A 12131-nucleotide genomic window follows, 5' to 3' on the forward strand; every position below is an offset into this window, starting at 1 on the left:
TTCCCTGAGGCCCCTCCTTCTCACTGCCCCTTCCCCCAAGACCCCGCTCCCTGCTTGCTCCTCTCCGCCCCCTTCATCGCGTCGCTCGGGCTTATGGCTGGTAAAAAGTGGGAGGTCCAGGGCCCCCTGGCTACCCCTGTCCCAGTGCCCCTGGCTCGATGGATGCTGCATGAAAGGAGGAGAGATCACGACTCTTTGGATTGGCCTCTCATAAGCTGGGGTTCACTCCTCCCCCATCCCTCCTTCTTCCCTCTTTTAACAGGGCGGTAATGAGGGCTTTTGGGCAAAGAGACGACTGCAGATTCTACAGCAGAAATCCAGCTGCCCATTAGCAACCAGTCATCCCAGTGGTGTATTTCTAAGATCCAACAAGGTTAGACACGGCTCTTCGGAGGAATGCTTCGCTTTCCTTTCAGCGCTTTTTCACTCTCTGAAAGCTCTCCCGGGCTTCCCACGACTGGGGATTTTGACTACATTCCTTGAGAACCGTAGTCCATTGTTAGTAATCACCACCTCTGCTATTCCCAGTCTTGCATGTCGTGATTTGAGAGCGGCAGTCCTCATTCATATGGAGTTCAGTGGCTTTGAAATCTCCAGGAATGCAGAGTAATTTTGTATCTAAGGTACTTAGGCCCCATCACCGTAGCATCTGAGAGCCCGGCAATCTCTAGTCTATTTATCCTTACAGCGCCCCTGTGAGTAAGGGCAGTGCTATCATCCCATTGTACAGCTGGGAAACTAAAGGCAAGAGCTGGTTGCAAAATGAAAACTAGTGCCAAGAAAAAATGTGAAATTCCAGTCGTTTTCGCGGAGAAGAATGGACCCGTTTTTGTTTTTGTTTTTTTACACATTTCATCCTCTGTTTTTAAATGGAAACCTTGGTTGGAATGGCAATTAAAAGGTTTTGTTTCCCAAAAAATTGGTAGATGAAGAATTCTGATGATAATGTTTACCAAAAATAAAAAAGGGGGGGGGGGAGGGGGCCAAGGCAAAATGTATTTAAAAAGGGACGATTCTGTCAAAAAGCAAAATATTATGACCACATTGTCAGCTCCCCCCCGAAAAAAAATTTATTTTAAAAAAAATAGGCCGTCTTTCACTTTAAAACCCTTTTGACCGGCTCTAATAAAATAGGGTTCTTTGTGTAAGTCAAATAATGGCCTCCCGCTCTGTGATTTCAATGACTGGGCGCCGACTGCTTTGTTTGTGGGCTCATAAATGATGACCTCCGTCACAATGAACTTTGGGTCAAAATGCACCTGATTTTTTTACACCAGTCTGGCGGCCATGTAAAGGTGGGGGCGGAGTGAAGAGACGTTCGTGTGTATGCAAATGAGGCCCACGATCTCTGGCCCTTTGCTTACGTTCTCCAGCATCTGGATGCCTGCTATGGATTTTAGTGGATTTCTTTTCTCAGCACTGCGGGAACAAGCAGGTCTCCAACCTTTAAGCAAAAATTTTGTCTTCACTAGTTGGCTACTGCGATCTCAGGTGGAGGTCGCTTTCTTTGGGCCTGCCTAATTAACCTGCTCGTTTCAGTTTATGCAAAGACGAGGCTCTGTGTTTCAGTGGAGAATGCTGGTCATTTGGAAGCAGTAAATATTAGCCGCTCTACTGGCATATCCTTCATAACAGGGCTTATGTGGGACACCTAACAACTAGGTGTTATGCTGGTCTTATGCACAGGGGCAAATTACACCACGGATCACTGTCACTTTCAGGTGGTGTTGATCTGTTTACCGCCCTGCTAAGAGTGTAATTGCCTTATCTGATTTATAGAGGTCAGATCTTTGCAACTTCAGCATTATGCACTGGGCTAAAGACAGGGAGCCCAGTTGCTGTACTTTGTGTTTTTATATCTGTGAAAAGTGACTCTCAAATGCAACATTTTGCACATTATCAACAATGAGCCACGATGCAAAGCGGTGAAGAATCTGACCCGGGTTTCTTAAACTTTCAAGTGGTTCGTAATCAGTTCCAGTTCTTTCCTCTCACTGTTGGCGGAACTTAAGACAACCCAGCACCACCCCCAGCATCTCTTTTTCATTTTGGATGTGGTTCTTGCAGCTTTCTCAAGAGCAGGGGTGGGCAAACTACGGCCCACGGACCCTCCCCTGCTGCCCCCCCTCCCCCGCAGTCTCAGCTCGCTCGCTCCACCGGCACAATGCTCTGGGCGGCGGGGCTGCGAGCTCCTGGGGCCTGACCCAGTGCTCTGTGCAGTGTGGCGGCGGCGGCAGCAGCGTGGCCGGGCTCCAGCCAGGCGGCGCAGCTGTAGTGCTGCCAGCCACCGGTGCTCCAGGCAGCGCAGTAAGGGGGCAGGGAGCAGGGAGGGTTGGATAGAGGGCAGGGAGTTCGGGGTGGGGGCAGGGGCAGGGGTGTGGATGGTGGTCGGGGGGGAAACAGGGGGTTGAATGGGGGCAGGGGTCCCGGGGAGCAGTCAGGAACGAGGGGGGGTTGGATGGGGTGGCAGGGGGCAGTTAGGGGCAGGGGTTCCGGGGGCAGTCAGGGGACAGGGAGAAGGGGTGGATGGATGGGGCAGGGAATCCAGGGGGGCCATCAGGAATGAAAGGAGGGGTTGGATGGGGTGGCAGGGGCCCGGGGGCAGTCAGAGGACAGGGAGCGGGGGTGTGTGGATGGGGCAGGGGTCCCAGAGGGGCCGTCAGGGAACGGGGGGGTTGGATGGGGCAGGAGTCCCGGGGGGAAGGGCAGATAGGAGGTGGGGGCCGGGCCACGACCCCTCCCCTAACCGGCCCTCCATACAATTTACGAAACCTGATGCGGCCCTCAGGCCAAAAAATTTGCTCACCCCTGCTCTAGAGAGAACTTGATGCAAGATTAACACGCTGTCCTTCCCACCAGAGGCCTAGAACCCGGCCTTTACAAGATGCATTGATGATGCAATAGGCTTCATTAGCAGATCATCTTTTCAAACCTGTGGAGTGGGGACGGGTGTTTAGGTTTCCCGGCAATGATGCCACATCAATTGACGGCTCCTGCCGGACCTGCTCACTTAAAACCTGCATCTGTATTTCGTGAATTTCACCGGTTCTGTATATGTCTGTCGTTCGGGGTGAGATTCACTCAGCTTCAGGTGGCATTCTGCAGCAATGCCAACACCCAATCAACAGTTCAAACAGCAGGAGTCAGACCCCCCAAAATCATGAGTAGCTTAAAGTCGAGAGATTTCAAATTTAATACATTTTGGGTTCATTGGCTTGCCGGTGTTCGACCCTTCAAGGCTCACTTTTTCGTGCTTTTCTCTGCAATCGTAAGGACTAGAAACTTTTTTTTTCTAATGACAGCTGACATTTTCCCACCATCGCACGAGGCGCTGGGGCTTTCATAAAACAACTGATGTTGCAAAACGCATGATCAAATCACAAGCACTGGCAATGCGGGCTCTGCCCCTTTGCATGGTCATTTTGCATTCCACAGGCAGGACTGTCTTTTATTACGGAGTCATCGTTCCTTAAATTCATACATTTGACTTTTAAGGCAGCTTTGCAAGAGGAAAGGTGGCCCTGGGGTTAAGGCAGTAGCCTGGGACTTGGGAGATCTGGATTTAATTCCTGCTTCTGCCAAAGGCTCCCTGTATCGCTTTCAGTAAGTCACTTCATCTCTCCGTGCCTGAATCAATAGAGACAAGGATACTTCCTGTCTGTCTTTTCTTTATATGAAGATTGTAAACTCTCTGGGGCAGGGACCAGCTGTTACGATGGGTCTGTACAGTGCCCAGCGCAAAGCAGCCCTGGTCTCATTTGTAGCCTCTACCCCAGTGTTTCTCAAACAGGGGTCGCCGCTTGTGTAGGGAAAGCCCCTGGCAGGCCGGGCCGGTTTGTTTACCTGCCCCGTCTGCAGGTCTGGCCGATCGCGGCTCCCACTGGCCGCGGTTCGCTGCTCCGGGCCAATGGGAGCTGCTGGAAGCGGCGCAGACCGAGGGACGTACTGGCCGCCGCTTCCAGCAGCTCCCATTGGTTCGGAGCAGCGAACCACGGCCAGTGGGAGCTGCAATCGGCCAGCCCTGCGGACGGGGCAGGTAAACAAACCAGCCCGACCCGCCAGGGGCTTTCCCTACACAAGCGGCAACCCCAGCTTGAGAAACACTGCTCTAGCCACTATTGCAGTGCTGATAATAATCACCCAATTCACACTGCGCTTGACTACAAATAAAACCCAAATGTCTCTCATATCACAAACCCTGTTTTTCTGTGATTACACACACGGCCGCGCAAATTTATCCAGGAAGCTGTGTGAGATGCTCTTCGTTTTCCTTCTCCTGCCATGGAAAAGCGGCAGATCCCTGCAAGAAGTGGGAACAAAAAATCCAAATTGTTTCAAGACTGAGCTTGATACGTTTATGGGATGGTCTGATGAGACTGCCTACAATGGCATGTGGCCCATCTGTGACTGCTACTAGCAAATATCTTCAACAGCTGGAGATAGGACACTGGGTGGGGAGGGCTCTGAGTTACTACAGAGGATTCTTTCCCATATGTCTGGCTGGTGGGTCTCGCCCACATGGTCAGGGTCTACCTCATCATCCTAGGTCAGATTGGCAGAGACCCTGTTTTTTTTATGTATTTATTTATTTATTTTGTCTTCCTCTGCAGCATGGGGCATGGGTTACTTGAAGGTTTAAATGGTGGATTCTCTATAACTTGAAGTCTTTAAATCAAGATTTGAGGACATTGGTAACTCAGCCAGAGGCTAGGGGCCTCTTACAGGAGTGGGTGGATGAGGTTCTGTGGCCTGCGATGTGCAGGAGATCAGACTAGATGGTCATGATGGTGACAGTCCCTTCTGGCCTTAAAGTCTATGAGTCAATGCTCACCACATGGAGAAATGTCCTAGCCTGAGTTATAGAGGCTTCTTGCAGCCCCCTGGAGTGGTGAGAAATATGTCACCGGGTTGCTTAAATTAATGCCATTTTTTTGGTGTGACATCTCCTGGCAAATCCGGTGGCTGCTGCTCCATCTTCTGCTGTCAGGGACTCTTTCGTGACCGCTGGAGGGATGAGCAGGTGGAAGAGAAGCCCCCATATTTGTATCAACTCTTTGGCCACCCAGCTCAGTCTGAGTCTTTTCCGGCTTATGGAAAAAGAAAGGGACCATCTGTTTGGTCTGTGTTTGTATAGCCCCTAGCACAATGGGGTCATGGTCCAGGACTGGCACTCCTAGACTCTACCTCTGTTAGAATAATAAAACTTAGCACTTCTTCAGCACAAAATGTATTATCCAGCTACTCTACAGGTACCCTGCTGCTGGCTGTATGGCACCAGTCCTTCAGGTTTTCATGGAGCGGCCCTTTAGGATACCAGGGCTGTTAACTCATTTAGCAAGATGCAAGCCAGACCCAAAATACTCTCACCTCCTTAAAGAAACACTGCGCTGCCAGTGAATCTTGGCTCGCAGCCTCCCCGATGCTGTTTCAGGCCTGAGCTCCCACACAGTCCTGCCAGTGCTTTTAAGGCTACGTCCTCACTACAGGGGGGGGTTGATTGAAGATAGGCAAATTCAGCTATGCAAATAGCGTAGCTGAATTTGGCGTATCGGAGCTGACTTACCCCGCTGTGAGGACGGCGGCAAATCGACCTCCGCGGCTCCCCCGTCGATGGCGCTTACTCCGACCTGTGCTGGTGGAGTACAAGCGTCGATTCGGGGATCGATTGTCGCGTCCCGACGAGATGCGATAATTCGATCCCCGAGAGATCGATTTCTACCCGCCGATTCAGGCGGGTAGTGTAGACGTAGCCTCAGTCTTGACCTGTAGTACCCCCTGCTAATCTAATCCTAGAATCTCCACTCACTCCTACTGATGCATCTTAATCCGCCCCTGCAGCTCACAGCCCCCTGCTGTCCCTGAGCCTCCTGGATGTTTTGGTGAGGTTGGCAAATCGCCATCCAGAATGAGACCCATCAAACTCATTTCACTTGTGCGACCTGGGTGCCAGGCTTTGAACAGGAAGCCCTGAAACCAGCCTGCCCCCGGCCACCACACAGCCCCAGACACTCTGAATCTAAAGGAGCTTTTTTTTAAAAAAAAGCCCCTCTGCTGAATGCATGTGTGTACGTCCTCTTCCCATGCAACCACTAGAAGGCGTCCTGACACCAGGCCAGGCCGGGGAGAACTCCCTCCACTGCCAGCCAGTCGATGGGCTCATTTGTCCGAGCCTCGCTGAGTCGATGGGCCTGACACACCGCAGTCATCGCTCTGATTAAGATGCCACACTTGAGTTAAAGTGCACATTAAGATTTGATGAGTAATTGATCAGAGCATCAACAGGGACGCTGGGCTGGATGGAGAAGCCGGGACTGCGGACATCTGTGTAAAAGCTCCTGCGGCTGGCTCGCTCCCTTAAATGAAACTTATTAGGGAGTTTGAATCTTAAAGGGATAATGTCTTTTTTTATACCAGGCAGAAATGCTGTGACGCCTCAGCATATAATACACAGGCCTGACATGATGTAAACTGTGATTTAAAACTCTGGCTCCCTCGTGTATATCTCTAGGCATATGCCGACTGGAGCTAGACGGGCGGGTGGGGCCCAGTATATTGGCTTGTTTCTGATCTCATTTATACCGCTGTAACACTCAGTGGATTTACTCCTGTTTGCAGTGGAGTAACTGAGATCAGAATCACGCCCTAGAGCGTCTATGCGTCTATTCCGACCCTGAGTCTCCCCGGCCTTACGTATGCTTTGTGCAGTCATTCACAGCTGTGCAAAGTGACTGTAAAATGCTACCGCCGGGTAAGTGAGTGGAGAATTCGGCTTTGGTCGCGTTTTACAGACCCACTTGGCCGACACTCATTCACAGCAAGGCCCCTTCGCACTGCTCCCAGTGCTCCAGCAGTGTACATTACAACGGCACTCACTTGGAAGCCCCTCTGTGCTGCCAGAGCAATGTAATGGGCACTTTAGTGTAAATGTATAGTTGTGTGTGTGTGTGTAGTATTGTGGGTGTGTAGTATTGTGTATGCAAAAAATTAGCTAGTTGCACACCAAATGAAAATGTAAAGTATAATATATCACAGACATTCTAGATTCTCAGCTGGGCTTAGATCGCTATCACGCCATTGGCTTTAATGGCGCTTCTATGACAATATTCACCAGTTGAAGAGCTGGCCCGTATTTTATATAATAATGCAAGAAACGCCTGCAAGAATGAGTTTATTATTTTTTTAAAAAACTCGTCACTAAGTCACTCTCAGTTCTGGAGTTTTCACTGACTCCAGCATTCGATGAATCTGTCGCTACACTCCGATCTTGCAAACATAACTTTACTCATGCGATCAGTTCCATCGAGTTCAATAGAGTTCTTCTCGCAATCAAAGTTACACACAGGCTTAAGTGTTTGTAAGAATGGGGTCTTTGAATGTTAGCCCTTCAGAGAAGGGACTCTCTTTATGTACTGTACAGAGAAGGTTGTCAGTGCTAAGCAGATACAGTACATATAATAATTAATTAACTAATTATTTAGGGGAGGGATAGCTCAGTGGTTTGAGCATTGGCCTGGTAAACCCAGCATTGTGAGTTTAATCCTTGAGGGGACCACTTAGGGATCTGGGGCAAAATCAGTACTTGGTCCTGCTAGTGAAGGCAAGGGGATGGAGTCAATGACCTTTCAAAGTCCCTTCCAGGTCTAGGAGATAGGATATCTCAATTTAAAAAAAGAAATAACTATAGATAGGACCTGATTCTCCTTTTATATCACTTTAACTCTGTTGGCTTCAGGGGAATCTCTTTTAATGCACACTGCAAGAGAATAATCATGCCTTTACACATACACACACGGAGTGAAACATGTCTCAAGAGACTTTGGAAAAAATCATTTGTGTAGTAGAAGTAGGTCTTTAACTCAAGATTGAGCAAATCCGCCCAGGAACCTGGGGTTATTGCGAAGTGGTTGCTTAGAGAAGGTATCTCAGAGGTGCCCGTTAGCCAAGCATCACTAAATGTCTAGCACAAGCTGGCTGGAAAATGGCATTTCCATCCTGGGGTGAATTCTGCTAGCCCATTATTTGTTTTCCATCTGAGGCGGAACAAAAAGGTGAACTTTCTCACAAATGGAAATTCCCCAAGATTTTTGATTTGGGAACATTGAAAACTTTCATTTTGATAATGTCCGATTGTTTTGTTTTGATGTTAAAATATTTCCTTTCAATAAATGTCTTATTTAGACAATGCTGAAATATTATAAGAAGCTGAATATCATATATAATATATATTTAACTACAATATTCAAATTACTATTATAATATAAAATACAAGCCGAAACGGAATGAAATGATAAAGTCAAAATGAAACATTAAGGAAATGAAACGAGAAAGCCAAAATGGTTTGTTTCAACATTGTTCTGTCAGAAACGTCATTGAAATGGACACGTTCTCGCAAAATGTTTCAATTGCAACGAACATGCATTTTCGACAGAAAACTGTTGTGTCGGGGTTTTTTGACCAGCTCTCTGTAGTGCCTTTCTAGAGTAACAACCCCAAATCCTGCCACAAGATTGTTGTATGCTGTAGAGTTTGGGGCTGTTACTATAGAATATTTGTTGGCTGTGTAGGGTGTAGCGGGTATCAGGGGTTGGTTTTAGTGTGCTTTATTTGGAGCGAATTTAGTGTTGGTGAGAGGTAGCAACCCATTTAAATTTGGGGATGGTGGGCGGAGCCCAGCAAAGCAATGAAAGGCCCACCCCTCAAATAAGGCAGAGGCTACAAAACCCAGAAGTTAACTGAGAATGGGGGGCAGCAAATGAACAAACAAGGATGAGAGCAGTTCAGGAGGTCATGACAGCTCTGAAGAGTGAGGTCCTCTCTCTATGCACCAAACAGGGACAGTCCATGGGACAGCAATGCAATCTCCTTACCAACAGGACCCTGTACTCTCAGCTCCAGGAGCAAGAAGGAAGTTCAGTCTCTGTGGCCCAAGCATTGCTTGGCCTTTCTCCTGAGATGGCCACGGTGTGGCTGATGAATAGCAGTGTTGGTGGGCTTAATAAGCTATTTCTGGTTTTGATGGAATTAGCTGCAATTCACTTACCAGCATTACGTCTCTGGCCCAGCTCCTCAGTTAGCGGGTGTAAATCAGCAATGGACTGCAGTGGAGCTGCGTTGTTTTGCACCCATTGAGGATCTGACCCTGGGTTTTACAGAGACCTTCCCATTGAGAGGCAGGCTGCGGTAGGAACCACCATAAGAATGTGGGGAGACCTCATCACCCAGTTCAGGGAATCCATCACCAGCCTGTACACAGATGCCAAGTTCCAGAAAAAACAAAGGACGGTTTTGGATGTTTCATATGTCTGATGAACCCCATCGGTTCCTTCCCCCCCACCCAAGAGATGTTGGGACACTCCTATGTGAAATATGGGGTGTCTGTGAACTCACGGGGTCCCACATCAGCAGGGTTTCCATCCATGATGGCATTTGTGGGGAAATATTTCTTTTCACGGTCTCAATGTCCATGAAAATACAGAGGCAGCTTTCCACACAGCGTTGTGAATTCCCATTTTCCAGGCAGCCCCCATAAGAGGAGCGGGAGTCACAGCCTAGCCGTGCCAAGTAGAAACCTGCCTGAAACTGGTGGGTACAAACTTGGCAGGGCTAAGCTGCGCCCCTGCTGCGCTGCTAATCAAGCTAGTGTGTGTGCGTGCAGAGGAATCACACCCCAGGCATGTAGTGGAGACATAGTCCTTGTGTGTAGGTCAGATTCAGCCTGGCTTGGACTGCCCAGCAGCATAGCCAGCGCCAAGCGAGCAAAAGTCATGAGATTGGCTAAAAAAATCACGGGACTTTTAAAAACGAATGTCCATTGGATTCTCTGTATATGCCTTCAGGTTGTTGAGCCGCTGTGGTCACATTTTCAAGCTTTCCTCCACAACCACGAGGGCTAGAAACTTAGCTGCTGTTGTTGAAATGAAAGCTGAGATTCTCTCATGTAATCCCATGACTCCAGGAGCGGGGGCTTTATGGAAACCACCCAAGATTCTGCGACTTGCGATAATATCCCAAGAGCTGGGGACAGGGAGGATAGATCCTGGCTGGGGCTGAGCTGGAAGGGCCTGGCGGGGGGAGTGCGACTGTGTGGGGACAAAGGGCTCTAAGTCTGCTGCCCCTGCCTGAGCGCATTAGTTTATTATGCATTTTATGTGTCTTTCTCACCCGCAGTACAGTCTGGGCAGCATCCAACCCTGCGGATCATGATTGTAGTGGGGACCAGGCTGGCTTATCTGTGGCTGCTAGTGAAATGACATTCGGAGTGTGCAATTACGGACATACTTTCTCTGCTAATCTCTGCCTGTTCTTTCAATCCTGCTGGTATTTACTGCTGACGGATGCTGATTCCTGCCCTGCCTGGCTGGCCTGAATTCCATCGCACACATCTATCTTAATGCAGAGATGGCAAAAATGCTGGCACTCCTTTTACTGCCATCTTTGTCAATTGAAATGGGGGACCTGCTTACCCCATAACAGGATTGAAATCTTTTCTCGTCTGATTCGGAAGAGGGATTTGAATCCAAATCTGCTACCTCCCGGAGGAGTGCCTTAATCATCCGGCTAGAGCGTTGTTCTCTCTCTCTCTTTGGCCCAATGGATATTTAAGTATTTATACAAAGTGAAAGAGCTTGAACAGGAGAGACTCAATCCCAGAGTAGCCTAGTGATTAGAGCACTCATCTAGGACCATGTGAGAGAGGAGAAGATCTAAATTCAGGCCCCTGATTCAAACCTGGGTTTTCCACATCCCAGGCAAGTGTGCCAACCAGTGAGCTAAAGGGAAGGGGAAGAAGGGAGGCCAAGTCTGTCTTTCTTTATCTCCCCATCCTCCTCTGGGCCCCATTTGTCAGCAGATTACAAACATTAGAAAAGGTTCAGAGAAGGGCAACTAAAATGATTAGGGGTTTGGAACGAGTCCCATAGGAGGAGAGATTAAAGATGCAAGGATTTTTCAGCTTGGAAAAGAGGAGACTAAGCGCACAGTCAACTTGTGGAACTCCTTGCCTGAGGAGATTGTGAAGGCTAGGACTATAACAGGGTTTAAAAGAGAACTAGATAAATTCATGGAGGTTAAGTCCATTAATGGCTATTAGCCAGGATGGGTAAGGAATGGTGTCCCTAGCCTCTGTTTGTCAGAGGGTGGATGGAGATGGATGGCAGGAAAGAGATCACTTGATCATTACCTGTTAGGTTCACTCTCTCTGGGGCACCTGGCATTGGCCAGTGTCGGCAGACAGGATACTGGGCTGGATGGACCTTTGGTCTGACCCAGTATGGCCGTTCTTATGTTCTTATTTCAGAACTGAATATTTTCCCTGATTTTTTTGGTTTGCTTGCTGAACCGAAAAATCAATTGTTCGCCCAGCTCTACCTGGAAGGTCCTTTCCAGTCCTCCATCCCTAACACCAAACCAAATGCAAATTCCCTTGCTGCTCTGGTGTCTCTCTGTTCGCCCGCCATCTAGTGCTACTCTCTGCTCTGGCTTGTCTGTCGAGCTGGTCAAAATTCCTACGGTGGAAAATGTTCCCACGTCATAAGGAAAATGTCAGTTCTGATGAGAAATTTTGTTTTAGCTGGGAAATGTTGAAATGCAGCCGTTGGTTTTGAATCAACATTTTCGTTTCGTTTTGTCTTGTGATGTCGTTCTGGCTTTCCAGGGTAATGGGAGCCAAACGAAAAGGCCATTTTGGGTTGAAATGTTGATACGAAATAAGGATTTTCATGTAGGTTAGACTTCAAATGTTGTTTTGCTCCTTAGAAAAACTGAAACAAAATGAGACTTGAAGCCGAAGCCGAGCACCCGCTGCCAATTGCTTTCAGAACGCTAGTTTGAAACCAAAAATGTTCAGTTTTGAATCAATTTGAAACGTCCCATCAGAAAACAGAAGTCATTCAACCAAAATATTTCCAATGAAGATTCCCCCGAATCCTGTTTCTCATGAGGAAAAAGGCTATTCTGACCAACTGTCCTGTTCTATAACTGTTTCCAAGTTTCTTAACCATGCAAAACTTACTCCATTTAGGATTTTTGCCAGCAACCCTCAACTCCATCGTGATTCACCAAATGGTTTCAATCGGGAGAAACATAACATAGCACGGCACACCTGAATCGTGGGCAAAGCTTTGTAAGAACCA

The sequence above is a fragment of the Chrysemys picta genome, chromosome 2 (assembly GCF_011386835.1).
Source record: "Chrysemys picta bellii isolate R12L10 chromosome 2, ASM1138683v2, whole genome shotgun sequence".
NCBI classification, from domain to species: Eukaryota; Metazoa; Chordata; order Testudines; family Emydidae; genus Chrysemys; species Chrysemys picta.